Below are 15,689 nucleotides of genomic sequence, written 5' to 3'. Positions count from 1 at the left end.
CAGCCTTTAGCTAGATTAGAGGCTTGCTGGCTGTAAAAGTGTGATTCTGGACATTCTGATTCATTCTTTAAGGAATAAAGAAATACTCTTGATCCTTTATGGATGAAATTAGTTATTTTTCTGATAAACTCAGGGAATATATTATTTTTTATCAAAATAATTTTTAAGGAAAGATATTTTGCCATATTCCTATAGCCTAAAAGAGTTTTATGCTAAAATAAATGTTTCTTTTCTTTTTCTGAGATGGAGTCTCACTCTTGTTGCAGAAGTTGCAGTGCAGTGGTGTGATCTTGGCTCACTGCAAACTCAGCCTTCCTGAGTTCAAGTGATTCTCCTGCCACAGCCTCCTGAGTAGCTGGGATTACAGGCGCTCGCCACCACACCCAGCTAATTTTTTTTTTTTTTTTTTGTATTTTTGGTGGAGACGGGATTTCACCATTTTGGCCAGGCTGGTCTCAAACTCCTGACTTTGTTATACACCTGCCTTGGCCTCCCAAAGTGCTGGGATTACAGGCGTGAGCCACTGTGCCCGGCCAATAAATGTTACTCTTTTTTTTTTTTTTTGAGAAGGAGTCTAGCTCTGTGGCCCAGGCTAGAGTGCAGTGGTGCAATCTTGGCTGACTGCAAGCTCCACCTCCTGGGTTCACGCCATTCTCCTGCCTCAGCCTCCCGAGTAGCTGGGTCTACAGGCTCCCGCCACTACACCTGGCTAATTTTTTTTTTTTTTTTTTGTATTTTTAGTAGAGACGGGGTTTCACCGTGTTAGCCAGGATGGTCTCGATCTCCTGACCTCGTGATCTGCCCATCTCGGGCTCCCAAAGTGCTGGGATTACAGGCATGAGCCACTGCGCCCAGCCAAATGTTTCTCTTTAAGGTGCAGTAGTGCTGCATGCTGCAGGATCATGGTTCAGAATTGGATCATTAGAAATTTTGGCTCGTTATGGTGAACTAGATTTACTGAGGTTAGAAAATTACATTTTTGTTTGTTTGCTTGTTTTATTTGGTAAGTCTATGATTGATCACCAAGAATTTAAGGAAATTATGTTTTTTAAGCTATGAAAGTGACTATTTTTCCCCAGCTTTACTCAATTATAATTGACAAAAATTGTTTACATTTAAGGTGTACAATATGATGTTTTGACATATGTATATGTTTTGAAATGATTACCACAATGAAGCTAATTAACATGTGCATTACCTCACATAGTTACTTTTTTTGGCGAGAATACCTAAGATCTGCTCTCTTAGCAAATTTCAAAGGTACAAGGTGTTATTATCCACTATAGTCTATCCATTCAGTCTTTAGGACTTATTCATCTTGTAAGTGCAACTTCGTGTCCTTTGAACAGCATCTCCCCATTTCCCCTACCTCATCGACCCTGATCACCACCATTCCACTCTCTATTTCTATGAGTTTGACTTTTTTAGATTCCCCGTATAAGTGAGATTATGCAATATTTGTCTTTCTATGTCTGGCTTATTTCACTTTAACATAATGTCCTTGAGTTTCATCCATGTTGCTGCAAATGGCAAGATTTTCTTCTTTTTTTAAGTCTGAATAAGAAATTACATTTTAAAAAATGGTACAAGACAGTTGGAAAAATTGCTTATTTGTGTGCTGTTTGTGAAGTTGAGTATTTTCTGTTTTCTTATAAATAAAATGCAATATTTCAAATAAATATTTGTAAAATTTGCTATTGTGCTAAATACTATGTAGGTTTTTTAGGACATTAAAAAAAGAAGTATAAGACCCAACAGTCCCGTTTCTCAAAAAACTTACAATGTAGGATGCACCCCAGTTACCGATGAGGGCCTCCATACCACTCACACACTAGGGAGGTCAGGGAAGTGACTCAAATTTCCCAATTCTGCAGCTTCTGGAAATCCAAAGCTCTCTTCCCAATTCCTGGGATTCCCCAGGTGTATCCTCCGTCTTGTGTCTCCTCTCTACCTGGACTCCAGCTTTGATATGTGTGATAGTACCTATTTCACACTGGGATGACCCAGATGTGAAACTCAGCCCCATCGAAAGGATGAACACAAACAGCAAACCAAATGTACACAAGTCTTTGAGAACAGAGAGTGTCTTGCTGAAGATTTTTGTGGGGAAGATGGAGGAGGGATTTTTTTTTTCAAAAGAGCGAAGTCAATAAATTTTTCCCCTTGGGTCATGCAGTGTGGCTTCCATCATTCCCCAAGATCTTGGTACCTGCTGGCATCTGTGCTTACAAAATCCCGTCTTCCTCAAGCTGACTTAGCAAGATGTTCCTTCAAACAAAAAACTTTCTTTAGGAGGAGTTCTGTTTCCATTTGTTAAGTTAATACAGGTTTTAAAAGTTATTGGAAATACTTAAGAAAAAATACCTTACACAAACTAGGATCATTTAGAATATGGATCCTATATTATAGTTTTCAGCTTGGTAAATACGGATTTGGACCAGGAAGAATATGCAAAAAAATGAAGGAAATGTATAAGAGCAAAGAAGTCATCGCACTTGTCACAGCTGCTCTGTCTCTTACCTCAGCAACATTTACTGAGCTTCTGGTCATCCTGGCCGGTGGAGAGTTGTCTACTTTCACGAGGCGTTATTTCTCACTGCCCATTTGCTTTCTGGGTCAGCTCTGCCTGGATTCACACCATGTCACTGAAATTGCTCCATCTAGTGGTCATGTTTCAGTTATATTTCACGGATCTCCAGCATTTAATGCATATCATTAAGCACTTCATCATTGACATGCCTCCACTGGCTAACATGACATACTCTCATATACAGTGTATGGTGTGTGTATACATATGAGACATAGATAGATATTAGACAAATGCTAATCTACACTTACTATTTTAACTGGGTTTTAGTAATGTCCAAATCGTATCTACAGCTGAAATTTGTTTCCGGATTTCCTCTTATTCAGTGCAGTCCATACTAGTGGTTAGGCAGGTAACTAGAATAGTTGGTTAAAATGGGAATAGAAAATACGATACATATGCAGTTTATATGTTTTATTTATTACATGTTGGCTGACTCCTGGTACAACTTTAAATATTTTAACCTCAGGCATTTGCCAATTTTTTGTCACCTCGTATATGAAGCCTTAAATGACCTACCACAAATAATCATTCTCTGCTCTGTTATCATTATTCATTTTATATAATTCTGGTATTACATTTATTATAATGTAACATCATGATTTTTTCGTATGTTCTTCTTCCCTAGTAGAGCATGTACTCTTTGAGGTCTGGGTTCTGGGTCTTACCATTCTTTTTCCTAGCACTTGCCCAGGGCTTAGCATATAGTAGGTATAGCAGGTACTCAATGGATGTTTATTGAACTAATCAAATTGGAAACATAACAGTGTAGAACCTCATATGATCTTAGAAATATATTTTCATTTTTGATTGATATTGAAGAAATGTTACTTTTTGGATGTTTTGGTAGTAAAACCTTATCTTCAAGTTTTAACATGTTGAGCCTGATCTAATGAATTCATAGATGTAGAGGGATTTAGGTACTTGGATATTTGATACTGTGTTCTGAGGGACACTGATGCTACGTCCTTTTTATTTCCAGTGGATTATTAGACTTCATCATACAGGAGCATTATCCCTCGATGGATGTCAAAGAACCTAATAGATACATGGTAAGTATTTATTTGTTTGTTAATTTTTTTTTATAATTACAGCTTTTATTTTAGATTCAGGGGAAATATGCAGGTTTATTACATGGGTATATTGCATAATGCTGAGCTTTGGGGTACGACTGATCCCCTCACCGAGATAGTGAGTATAGTACCCAATCGTTTTTCAAGCTTTCCCCTCCCCAGAGGTCACTAGTGTCTATTATTGCCATCTTTATGCCCAGGAGTACCCAAAGTTTAGCTCACTCTTATAAGTGAGAATATGCAGTATTTGGTTTTCTGTTCCTGTGTTAATTCGTTTAGGATAATGGCCTACAGCTACATCTATGTTGCTGCAAAGGACAGGGTTTCATTCTTTTTTATGGCTGTATAGTATTCCATGATTTATACGTACCATATTTTGTTTATCCAATCCATGGTTGATGGGCACTAACTTGATTCCATGTCTTTGCTATTGTGAATAGTGCTGTGATGAACATATGAGGGCAGGTGTATTTTTGATAGAATGATTTGTTTTCATTTGGATATATACCTAGTAGTGAGATTGCTGGGTTGAACAGTAGTTATGTTTTAAGTTCTTTGAGAAATCTCCAAATTGCTTTCCACATGGCTGACCTAATTTACAATCCCACGTGGTAAGCATTTAAAGAGAAAAGACAATTCTCTGTTTTCTCTCGTTGGCCTGCCAACACTAGAGATTGCAGCTTAGAATTTAAAACCAAAGCTAGCAAAGGAAGTGCAGAGCCGTTTGAACATTTTGTTACAGGAAGTTAAGATGCACCACTTCTTAAACAAGGCATAGACAAGACAGTTATTTTGTTTAAAAGATTCCTAGAAAAAAAGAGCAGGTGTTCTTACATCCTGACAGTATACGTTATTTTTTGAGCAACATTTATAACTTGATCACATACATTCTTTCGTCACACATTAGATATATCAATATTTCTATTGTAGTAGCTCTAAAGTAAATAAAATACATAATAGCCAAATGTGTTTTTCTATTCTTGTGGAAATTTTTTGCTCTTCCTAAAGCTTTTCCATTATTTTAACAGTCACCGAGAAGGGAATTCCATTATTTTTCCTGGTGACACATTCGAAGTTTAATAACTCACATTGCTGAAACTTAACTCCCTTGTACTGCATTCTGTTGATTTTACGTTGGTTATTTGCCATGGAGAAGCTTGATCATGATACTGTGTCTAAGCCTTTTATGTATTATTTCTGGATGAATAATTTTACTTTTCGCTATTTTTTTTACAAGTACTAATTTCCACTCCTTTAGTCATCTTTTGACCCATCTTTGAAGTTTTCCTATATGCTTCTTGTGACTTATCAGAGGATCCTAAAAGAGCATACATTGCTAAAAACCTGAGAAATCTCTAAATTTCATTTTAGCATTTTTTTTTTCTATCCTGGTATCTGAGACAGCACAACTTGTTGTCTTGTGGAAGTCTGTTAGTTTTTGCTTGTGGTAAGTTATCTACTGATATTACATTCTTCTGATGAGAAAGTAGAATTTGTTGAAGTAGAAGGCTTCGTTTTTTGTGAATTTAAAAAATTCCTATTGATGAGCTTCTTAGCATTTGTAATACAGAAGTTTCCCCCTTATCCGCATTCTCACTTTCCACAATTTCAGTTACCCTTGGTCAACCATGGTCTAAAAATATTAAATGCAAAATTCCAGAAATAAGCAATTCGTAAGTTTAAAGTGCTCACTATTCTGAGTAGCATGATGAAGTCTTGCTCCGTCTCATCTGGGATGTGAATTCTCTCTTTGTCTAGTTTTTCCATGCTGGAGACACTCCCTGGCCATGAGTCACTTCATCCCATGAGTCACTTAGTAGCTGAGTAGTTCTATGGACCATTGCAAGACTCAGTCCTTGTGTTCAAGTCACCTTGATTTTACTTAGTAATGGTCCCAAAGTGCAAGAGTAGTGATGCTGGCATGTTTTTATAATTGTTCTATTTTTTTATTAGTTACTGTTGTTAATCTGTTACTGTACCTAATTTATAAATTAAACTTTATCATAGGTATGTATGTATAGGAAAAATCATAGTATATACAGAGTTTGGTACTATCTGTGGTTTCAGGCATTCCCCTGGGGGTGTTGGAACACATCCTCTGCAGATAAGGGGGGGCTACTGTCTGCAAATTGGTTTTTAATGATAGAGAAAGATGTTTTTCATGTTTAAAATGGTTTTGAACAGATCAGGATGATGTTACCTGTAACATTATGCATATGAGTATGTATCTCTTTAAAGCAATTTAAAAATTTTTAATAAATTACTACATGCTTATGATAAATAATTTACAATATGCAGAAGTGAGTAGAGTTTCATTCTCCAAGGTAATCACTGTTGACCATTTTATTATTAATTTTTCTGGACTTTTTTCTATGATGTACGAATGTCTCCAGCAATAAAAATATGGCTACCCATTCTCCTACTGTCCTAAAAATGACTCATATTTTTATTTTTTCCTCTTTTCACAACCTCCTAAAATTAATCTTATTCCTCAACTAGTCTCAAGTCCATTTTAAGTAATATATATTTTTAAACAACTGCTAGGAATTGAGGAGAAATAAAAGAGGAAGTTCTGTTTCTTGGCCTTTTATTACTATAGTATTTGAAACTTGGGGGAAGGGATTATGAAACAAAAGGCTAAATGTAATTTTAAAATATAGTTGGAACATTTTAAGTTATTTGATGTTAACCAGTTAAACTTTCAATTGATAACCTCATTTTGTTTCATCTCTGAAACACATGGCATTTCCATAACCTTTTCTATTCTGGATAATTTAATGAAGGTAAAAGAAAAATATTTTATAATCATGTTTTGGAATTTTTGTTGTTGTTTTAGGTGTTTGTAATACTGATAACCTCAGTTTGTTATCCGTTATAATTGACTACGGTCCGTTTGGCTTTACGGAAGCCTGTAATCCCGGTATGTACAATTTGCATATGTGTGCATACATACACAACTTATTTCACTAAAATATCATCAAAAGTTATCTCAGGTAAACTGTTATAGATAACACAGTGACGGGGTAGTAGAAAGAATTGGGTTCATTTATAAAATGGTCATTTTTATGTGCCCACCAGATCTTCTGGATTCCATAAGTGATACAACGAAGAACCCTTTATGGTTTCTGCCCTCAGAGAATACATATTATAAGAGCCGGGCATGCTGGCGAGCACCTGTAATCCCAGCATTTTGGGAGGCCAAGGCAGGAGGACCTGTTTAGATTAGGAGTTCAAGGCTGCAGTAAGTTACAGTGGTGCCATTGCGCTCCAGCCTAGGTGACCAAGTGAGATCCTGTCTGTTAAAAAAAATCCAAATTAAAATCCAATACATACTAGAGAAGATGGCATGAGGTATACCAGGAGACGTGTTGTCAGACAGGTGAGATTTTGAGTTCAGCATCTGACCCTTAATAGCTCTGTGCCTTTGGAAAAGTTACTTAACCTCTCACTCCACTAATATATGAAATGGAGGTAACAGAAATCCAGTATTGGCACTGGAGAGATCAGAGGTGTTGCGGAGGACATGCTACTTGAGTAGGAGATTGAAGTTGTATGTGATAGACTGGAAATTCTTATAGGATAGAAAAAGATTTCTCTATTAGACAAACGTTCATGTTTTAAAAGCTTTTAGTGTATTCTATTACCTTCAACTTAATGTCAGAAAGATTTTTATATAATAAATACAGATTCATATATTCAAATAGAAGCTTAAAAACAAAGAAAGAAGCTATTTATTATAATTATCCCCACTGTGGCTGGGGGCAGTGGCTCACACCTATAATTTCACACTTTTGGAGGCTGAGGCAGGAGGATCCCTTGAGGTCAGGAGTTCAAGACCAGCCTGGGCAACATAGGGAGACCCTTTCTCTACAGTTAATTAAAAAAATTACCTGGGTATGGTGGTACCTGCCTGTGGTCTCCCAGCTACTTGGGAGGCTGAGGCAGGAGGATTACTAGAGCCTGGGAGGTGGAGGTTACAGTGAGCTGGGATCATGCCACTGCATTCCAGCCTGGGTGACAGAGCAAAACTTTGTCTCAAAATAAATAAATAAATAAATAAATAAAAGTAATAATTTCCAACATAAAGCTGTAGTGTCTTATTTTAAATAGAGATTTGGTACAAAACACATCTGAGGATGAAAGAAGATATAAAATAGGAAATCAGGCCAATATTAGGATGTTTAATTTTAACAAGTTGTTACAAGCTCTAAACCCCTTGCTGGACCCTAGGCAAAAGCAGCTGTGAGTAAATCCCCAATCTACTGATAAAATCTGTGTGAAAACATATTTGTATAATGATTATTTTTCTTGAAAACTGAGAAACTAACACCTAAAAAACTATCTTATTATTTAGTGCTGTATATTTTTTCTAGTTCAATTTGGGCTTTTTTTGTCCATGGCTACTGGGGTATAGTTTTTTTCTTGCTTACTGCTTTTTAGATGCTGTGAAATCTGTTTATTTCCTGTTTAATCCAAGAGTTATTTATCACTGTATTTCCTTTTTTAATCACTGTATTTCTTAATTTATAAGTAGTTGGAATTATTTTGTCTGTATTTTTATGACTAAAGAATATGTTTGATAAAACTCTACTATTCAAAATGTGTTAAAGTTTCTTTGTGGCCCAACATAAAACATTTTTGGATGTGTTTGGTGATTATATGTAAAAACATGTATTCTATAGTGAGAAGTTTTAATATATCAAATTGAGTGTACTGATTACATTATTTAAGTCCTTTATGAGCCTCTCAATTTTCTGTTAGATAAGTTAGAACCTTTTTTTTTTTTTTTTGAGACAGAGTCTCACTCTGTCGCCCAGGCTGGAGTGCAATGGCGCAATCTTGGCTCACTGCAACCTCCGCCTCCTAGGTTGAAGCTATTCTCCTGCCTCAGCCTCCCGAGTCGCTGGGATTACAGGCGCCCACCACCATCCTTGACTAATTTTTTTGTACTTTTGGTAGAGACAAGGTTTCACCATGTTCGCCAGGTGGGTCTCAAACTCCTGACCTCAGGTGATCCACCTGTCTCGGCCTCACAAAATGCTGGGATTACACAGATAATTTAGAGTCTTAAGAGATGTATATTGAAAGCTCCTACTTCAATTATATTTGTATCCAAGTTTTTTTCTAATTGTTTGAAACTTACATATTTTGCTATGTATTATTGGTATACACAGATTTTCTACTTATATTTTCTTCAAAAAATAGCTTTTATCTTAACAATGATTCCATTTATTTTGATATATACTTATAACTGTTGATTTCAATTCACCTGACATTGATATTGCCAGTCATGCTTTCTTTTGGTTGAGTTTACCTTGAATCTCATGTTATCTTTTACCTTTATCTACCTATCTTTATTTGTTTTAAAGTGTTCTTCTTGTAAAAACAATGTATAGCCAGATTTTGATTCAATGTGACAGTTTCTGTCTTAATAGAAGTACGTAGGCTGATCACATTTATTATAACAATTGATATATGTGATTTATTCCTTCTATCTGACATTGTGCTTCATCTTTATTTTACTGTTGGCCTCCCCCAGACTTTTTTACCTTTTTCTAATTTCAAATCCACTCTTTTCCCTGACACCCCAACCCCTGTTGATTTGGAAACTTGACTGAAAAACACTTCTACAATTCCATTCATAGTTATCTTCTTTTTTTTTTTTTTTTCTAATACTCTTTTTTTTTTTTTTTATTATACTTTAAGGTTTTAGGGTACATGTGCACAATGTGCAGGCTTGTTACATATGTATCCATGTGCCATGTTGATTTCCTGTACCCATTAACTCGTCATTTAGCATTAGGTGTATCTCCTAGTGCTGTCCCTCCCCCCTCCCCCCACCCCACAACAGTCCCCGGAGTGTGATGTTCCCCTTCCTGTGTCCATGAGTTCTCATTGTTCAATTCCCACCTATGAGTGAGAACATGCGGTGTTTGGTTTTTTGTCCTTGCGATAGTTTACTGAGAATGATGTTTTCCAGTTTCATCCATGTCCCTACAAAGGACACGAACTCATCATTTTTTATGGCTGCATAGTATTCCATGGTGTATATGTGCCACATTTTCTTAATCCAGTCTATCGTTGTTGGACATTTGGGTTGGTTCCAACTCTTTGCTATTGTGAATAGTGCCACAATAAACATACGTGTGCATGTGTCTTTATAGCAGCATGATTTATAGTCCTTTGGGTATATACCCAGTAATGGGATGGCTGGGTCAAATGGTATTTCTAGTTCAAGATCCCTGAGGAATCGCCACACTGACTTCCACAATGGTTGAACTAGTTTACAGTCCCACCAACAGTGTAAAAGTGTTCCTATTTCTCCACATCCTCTCCAGCACCTGTTGTTTCCTGATTTTTTAATGATGGCCATTCTAACTGGTGTGAGATGGTATCTCACTGTGGTTTTGATTTGCATTTCTCTGATGGCCAGTGATGATGAGCATTTCTTCATGTGTTTTTTGGCTGCATAAATGTCTTCTTTTGAGAAGTGTCTGTTCATGTCCTCTGCCCACTTTTTGATGGGGTTGTTTGTTTTTTTCTTGTAAATTTGTTTGAGTTCATTGTAGATTCTGGATATTAGCCCTTTGTCAGATGAGTAGGTTGCAAAAATTTTCTCCCATTGTGTAGGTTGCCTGTTCACTCTGATGATAGTTTCTTTTGCTGTGCAGAAGCTCTTTAGTTTAATGAGATCCCATTTGTCGATTTTGGCTTTTGTTGCCATTGCTTTTGGTGTTTTAGACATGAAGTCCTTGCCCACGCCTATGTCCTGAATGGTATTGCCTAGGTTTTCTTGTAGGATTTTAATGGTTTTAGGTCTAACATATAAGTCTTTAATCCATCTTGAATTAATTTTTGTATAAGGTGTAAGGAAGGGATCCAGTTGCAGCTTTCTACATATGGCTAGCCAGTTTTCCCAGCACCATTTATTAAATAGGGAATCCTTTCCCCATTTCTTGTTTTTGTCAGGTTTGTCAAAGATCAGATAGTTGTAGCTATGTGGCATCATTTCTGAGGGCTCTGTTCTGTTCCATTGATCTATGTCTCTGTTGTGGTACCAGTACCATGCTGTTTTGGTTACTGTAGCCTTGTAGTAGAGTTTAAAGTCAGGTAGCGTGATGCCTCCAGCTTTGTTCTTTTGGCTTAGGATTGACTTGGCGATGCGGGCTCTTTTTTGGTTCCATATGAACTTTAAAGTAGTTTTTTCCAATTCTGTGAAGAAAGTCATTGGTAGCTTGATGGGGATGGCATTGAATCTATAAATTACCTTGGGCAGTATGGCCATTTTCACGATATTGATTCTTCCAACCCATGAGCATGGAATGTTCTTCCATTTGTTTGTATCCTCTTTTATTTCATTGAGCAGTGGTTTGTAGTTCTCCTTGAAGAGGTCTTTCACATCCCTTGTAAGTTGGATTCCTAGGTATTTTATTCTCTTTGAAGCAATTGTGAATGGGAGTTCACTCATGATTTGGCTCTCTGTTTGTCTGTTATTGGTGTACAAGAATACTTGTGATTTTTGTACATTAATTTTGTATCCTGAGACTTTGCTGAAGTTGCTAATCAGCTTAAGGAGATTTTAGGCTGAGACAGTGGGGTTTTCTAGATATACAATCATGTCATCTGCAAACAGGGATAATTTGACTTCCTCTTTTCCTAATTGAATACCCTTTATTTCCTTCTCCTGCTTGATTGCTCTGGCCAGAACTTCCAGCACTATGTTGAATAGGAGCGGTGAGAGAGGGCATCCCTGTCTTGTGCCAGTTTTCAGAGGGAATGCTTCCAGTTTTTGCCCATTCAGTATGATATTGGCTGTGGGTTTGTCATAGATAGCTGTTATTATTTTGAGATACGTCCCATCAATACCTAATTTATTGAGAGTTTTTAGCATGAAGGGTTGTTGAATTTTGTCAAAGGCCTTTTCTGCATCTATTGAGATAATCATGTGGTTTTTGTCTTTGGTTCTGTTTATATGCTGGATTACATTTATTGATTTGCGTATGTTGAACCAGCCTTGCATCCCAGGGATGAAGCCCACTTGATCATGGTGGATAAGCTCTTTGATGTGCTGCTGGATTCGGTTTGCCAGTATTTTATTGAGGATTTTTGCATCAATGTTCATCAAGGATATTGGTCTGAAATTCTCTTTTTTGGTTAAGTCTCTGCCAGGTTTTGGTATCAGGACGATGCTGGCTTCGTAAAATGTGTTAGGGAGGATTCCCTCTTTTTCTATCGATTGGAATAGTTTCAGAAGGAATGGTACCAGTTCCTCCTTGTACCTCTGGTAGAATTCAGCTGTGAATCCATCAGGTCCTGGACTCTTTTTGGTTGGTAAGCTATTGATTATTGCCACAATTTCAGAACCTGTTATTGGTCTATTCAGAGATTCAACTTCTTCCTGGTTTAGTCTTGGGAGGGTGTATTTGTCGAGGAATTTATCCATTTCTTCTAGATTTTCTAGTTTATTTGCATAGAGGTGTTTGTAGTATTCTCTGATGGTAGATTGTATTTCTGTGGGATCGGTGGTGATATCCCCTTTTTCGTTTTTTATTGCATCTATTTGATTCTTCTCTCTTTTCTTCTTTATTAGACTTGCTAGCGGTCCATCAATTTTGTTGATCTTTTCAAAAAACCAGCTCCTGGATTCATTAATTTTTTGAAGGGTTTTTTGTGTCTCTATTTCCTTCAATTCTGCTCTGATTTTAGTTATTTCTAGCCTTCTGCTAGCTTTTGAATGTGTTTGCTCTTGCTTTTCTAGTTCTTTTAATTGTGATGTTAGGGTGTCAATTTTGGATCTTTCCTGCTTTCTCTTGTGGGCATTCAGTGCTATAAATTTCCCTCTACACACTGCTTTGAACGTGTCCCAGAGATTCTGGTATGTTGTGTCTTTGTTCTCGTTGGTTTCAAAGAACATCTTTATTTCTGCCTTCATTTCATTATGTACCCAATAGTCATTCAGGAGCAGGTTGTTCAGTTTCCATGTAGATGAGCGGTTTTGAGTGAGTTTCTTAATCCCGAGTTCTAGTTTGATTGCACTGTGGTCTGAGAGACAGTTTGTTCTAATTTCTGTTCTTTTACATTTGCTGAGGAGAGCTTTACTTCCAACTATGTGGTCAATTTTGGAATAGGTGTGGTGTGGTGCTGAAAAAAATGTATATTCTGTTGACTTGGGGTGGAGAGTTCTGTAGATGTCTATTAGGTCCACTTTATGTAGAGCTGAGTTCAATTCCTGGATATCCTTGTTAACTTTCTGTCTTGTTGATCTGTCTAATGCTGACAGTGGGGTGTTAAAGTCTCCCATTATTATTGTGTGGGAGTTTAAGTCCCTTTGTAGGTCACTGAGGATTTGCTTTATGAATCTGGGTGCTCCTGTGTTGGGTGCATATATATTTAGGATAGTTAGCTCTTCTTGTTGAATTGATCCCTTTACCATTATGTAATGGCCTTCTTTGTCTCTTTTGATCTTTGTTGGTTTAAAGTCTATTTTATCAGAGACTAGGATTGCAACCCCTGCCTTTTTTTGATTCCCAGTTGCTTGATAGATCTTCCTCCATCCCTTTATTTTGAGTCTATGTGTGTCTCTGCACGTGAGATGGGTTTCCTGAATACAGCACACTGATGGGTCCTGACTCCTTATCCAGTTTGCCAGTCTGTGTCTTTTGATTGGAGCATTTAGCCCATTTACATTTAACGTTAATATTGTTATGTGTGAATCTGATCCTGTCATTATGATGTTAGTTGGTTATTTTGCTCGTTAGTTGCTATAGTTTCTTCCTAGCCTCGATGGTCTTTACAATTTGGCATGTTTTTGCAGTGGCTGGTACCGGTTGTTCCTTTCCATGTTTAGTGCTTCCTTCAGGAGCTCTTTTAGGGCAGGCCTGGTGGTAACAAAATCACTCAGCGTTTGCTTGTCTGTAAAGTATTTTATTTCTCCTTCACTTATGAAGCTTAGTTTGGCGGGATAGGAGATTCTGGGTTGAAAATTCTTTTCTTTAAGAATGTTGAATATCGGCCCCCACTCTCTTCTGGCTTGTAGAGTTTCTGCTGAGAGATCAGCTGTTAGTCTGATGGGCTTCCCTTTGTGGGTAACCCGACCTTTCTCTCTGGCTGCCCTTGACATTTTTTCCTTCATTTCAACTTTGGTGAATCTGACAATTATGTGTCTTGGAGTTGCCCTTCTCGAGGAATATCTTTGTGGCGTTCTCTGTATTTCCTGAATCTGAATGCTGGCCTGCCTTGCTAGATTGGGGAAGTTCTCCTGGATAATATCTTGCAGAGTGTTTTCCAACTTTGTTCCATTCTCCCCATCATTTTCACGTACACCAATCAGACGTAGGTTTGGTCTTTTCACATAGTCCCAAATTTCTTGGAGGCTTTGTTCATTTCTTTTTATTCTTTTTTCTCTAAACTTCCCTTCTCTCTTCATTTCATTCATTTCATCTTCCATCAGCGATACCCTTTCTTCCAGTTGATCGCATCTGCTACTGAGGCTTCTGCAATCTTCGCGTAGTTCTCGAAACTTGGCTTTCAGCTCCATCAGCTCCTTGAAGCCCTTCTCTCCATTGGTTATTCTAGTTATCCATTCTTCTAATTTTTTTTCAAAGTTTTTAACTTCTTTGCTATTGTTTTGAATTTCCTCTCGTAGCTCAGAGTAGTTTGATCGTCTGAAGCCTTCTTCTCTCAACTCATCAAAGTCATCCTCCATCCAGCTTTGTTCCGTTGCTGGTGAGGAACTGCGTTCTTTTGGAGGACGAGAGGTGCTCTGTTTTTTAGAGTTTCCAGTTTTTGTGCTCTGTTTTTTCCCCATCTTTGTGGTTTTATCTACTTTTTGTCTTTGATGATGGTGATGTACAGATGGGTTTTTGGTGTGGATGTCCTTTCTGTTTGTTAGTTTTCCTTCTACCAGACAGGACCCTCAGCTGCAGGTCTGTTGGAGTTTACTAGAGGTCCACTCCAGACCCTGTTTGGCTGGGTGTCAGCAGCGGTGGCTGCAGAGCAGCGGATTTTCGTGAGACCACAAATTCAGCTGTCTGATAGTTCCTCTGAAAGTTTTGTCTCAGAGGAGTACCCGTTTGAATGAGGTGTCAGTCTGTCCCTACTGGGGGGGTGCCTCCCAGTTAGGCTGCTCAGGGGTGAGGGACCCACTTTAGGAGGCAGTCTGTCCATTCTCAGATCTCCAGCTGCATGCTGGGGGAACCACTACTCTCTTCAAAGCTGTCAGTCAGACAGGGACATTTAAGTCTGTGGAGTTTCTTGCTGAGTTTTTGTTTGTCTGTGCCCTGCCCCCAGAGGTGGAGCCTACAGAGGCAGGCAGGCCTCCTTGAGCTGTGGTGGGCTCCACCCAGTTCGAGCTTTCTGGCTGCTTTGTTTACCTAAGCAAGCCTGCGCAATGGCGGGCGCCCCTCCCCCAGCCTCGCTGTGGCCTTGCAGCTTGATCTCAGACTGCTGTGCTAGCAATCAGTGAGACTCCGTGGGCATAGGACCCTCCGAGCCAGGTGCGGGACACAATCTCCTAGTGTGCCGTTTTCCAGGCCCGTTGGAAAAGCGCAGTATTAGGATGGGACTGACCCGATATTCCAGGTGCCGTCTGTTTCCCCTTTCTTTGACTAGGAAAGGGAACTCCCTGACCCCTTGCGCTTCCCGAGTGAGGCAATGCCTCGCCCTGCTTCGGCTCGCGCACAGTGCGCTTCACCGACTGTCCTGCACCCACTGTTAGGCACTCCCTAGTGAGATGAAACCGGTACCTCAAGCAGAAATGCAGAAATCACCCGTCTTCTGTGTCGCTGGGGCTGGGAGCTGGAGACGGGAGCTGTTCCTATTCGGCCATCTTGGCTCCACCCCTCGTTATCTTTTTTTGTCACTTTTATGGGAAAGCAAGTTTTTAGATATTTTTCCTCACTAAGATTCTATCTGTCCATTGCTTTCCCCTTCATCCCAATAAGATGAGACCTTTAGAATGTTTTTGTTTTGTATCTAGTTACGTAGCTGCTAGATTTTGCTAAGATAGTTTAATATTTTGAATTTTAGAT

The sequence above is a fragment of the Symphalangus syndactylus genome, chromosome 4, assembly GCF_028878055.3.
Source record: "Symphalangus syndactylus isolate Jambi chromosome 4, NHGRI_mSymSyn1-v2.1_pri, whole genome shotgun sequence".
Lineage (NCBI taxonomy): Eukaryota > Metazoa > Chordata > Mammalia > Primates > Hylobatidae > Symphalangus > Symphalangus syndactylus.
This window is presented reverse-complemented; position numbering follows the sequence as displayed.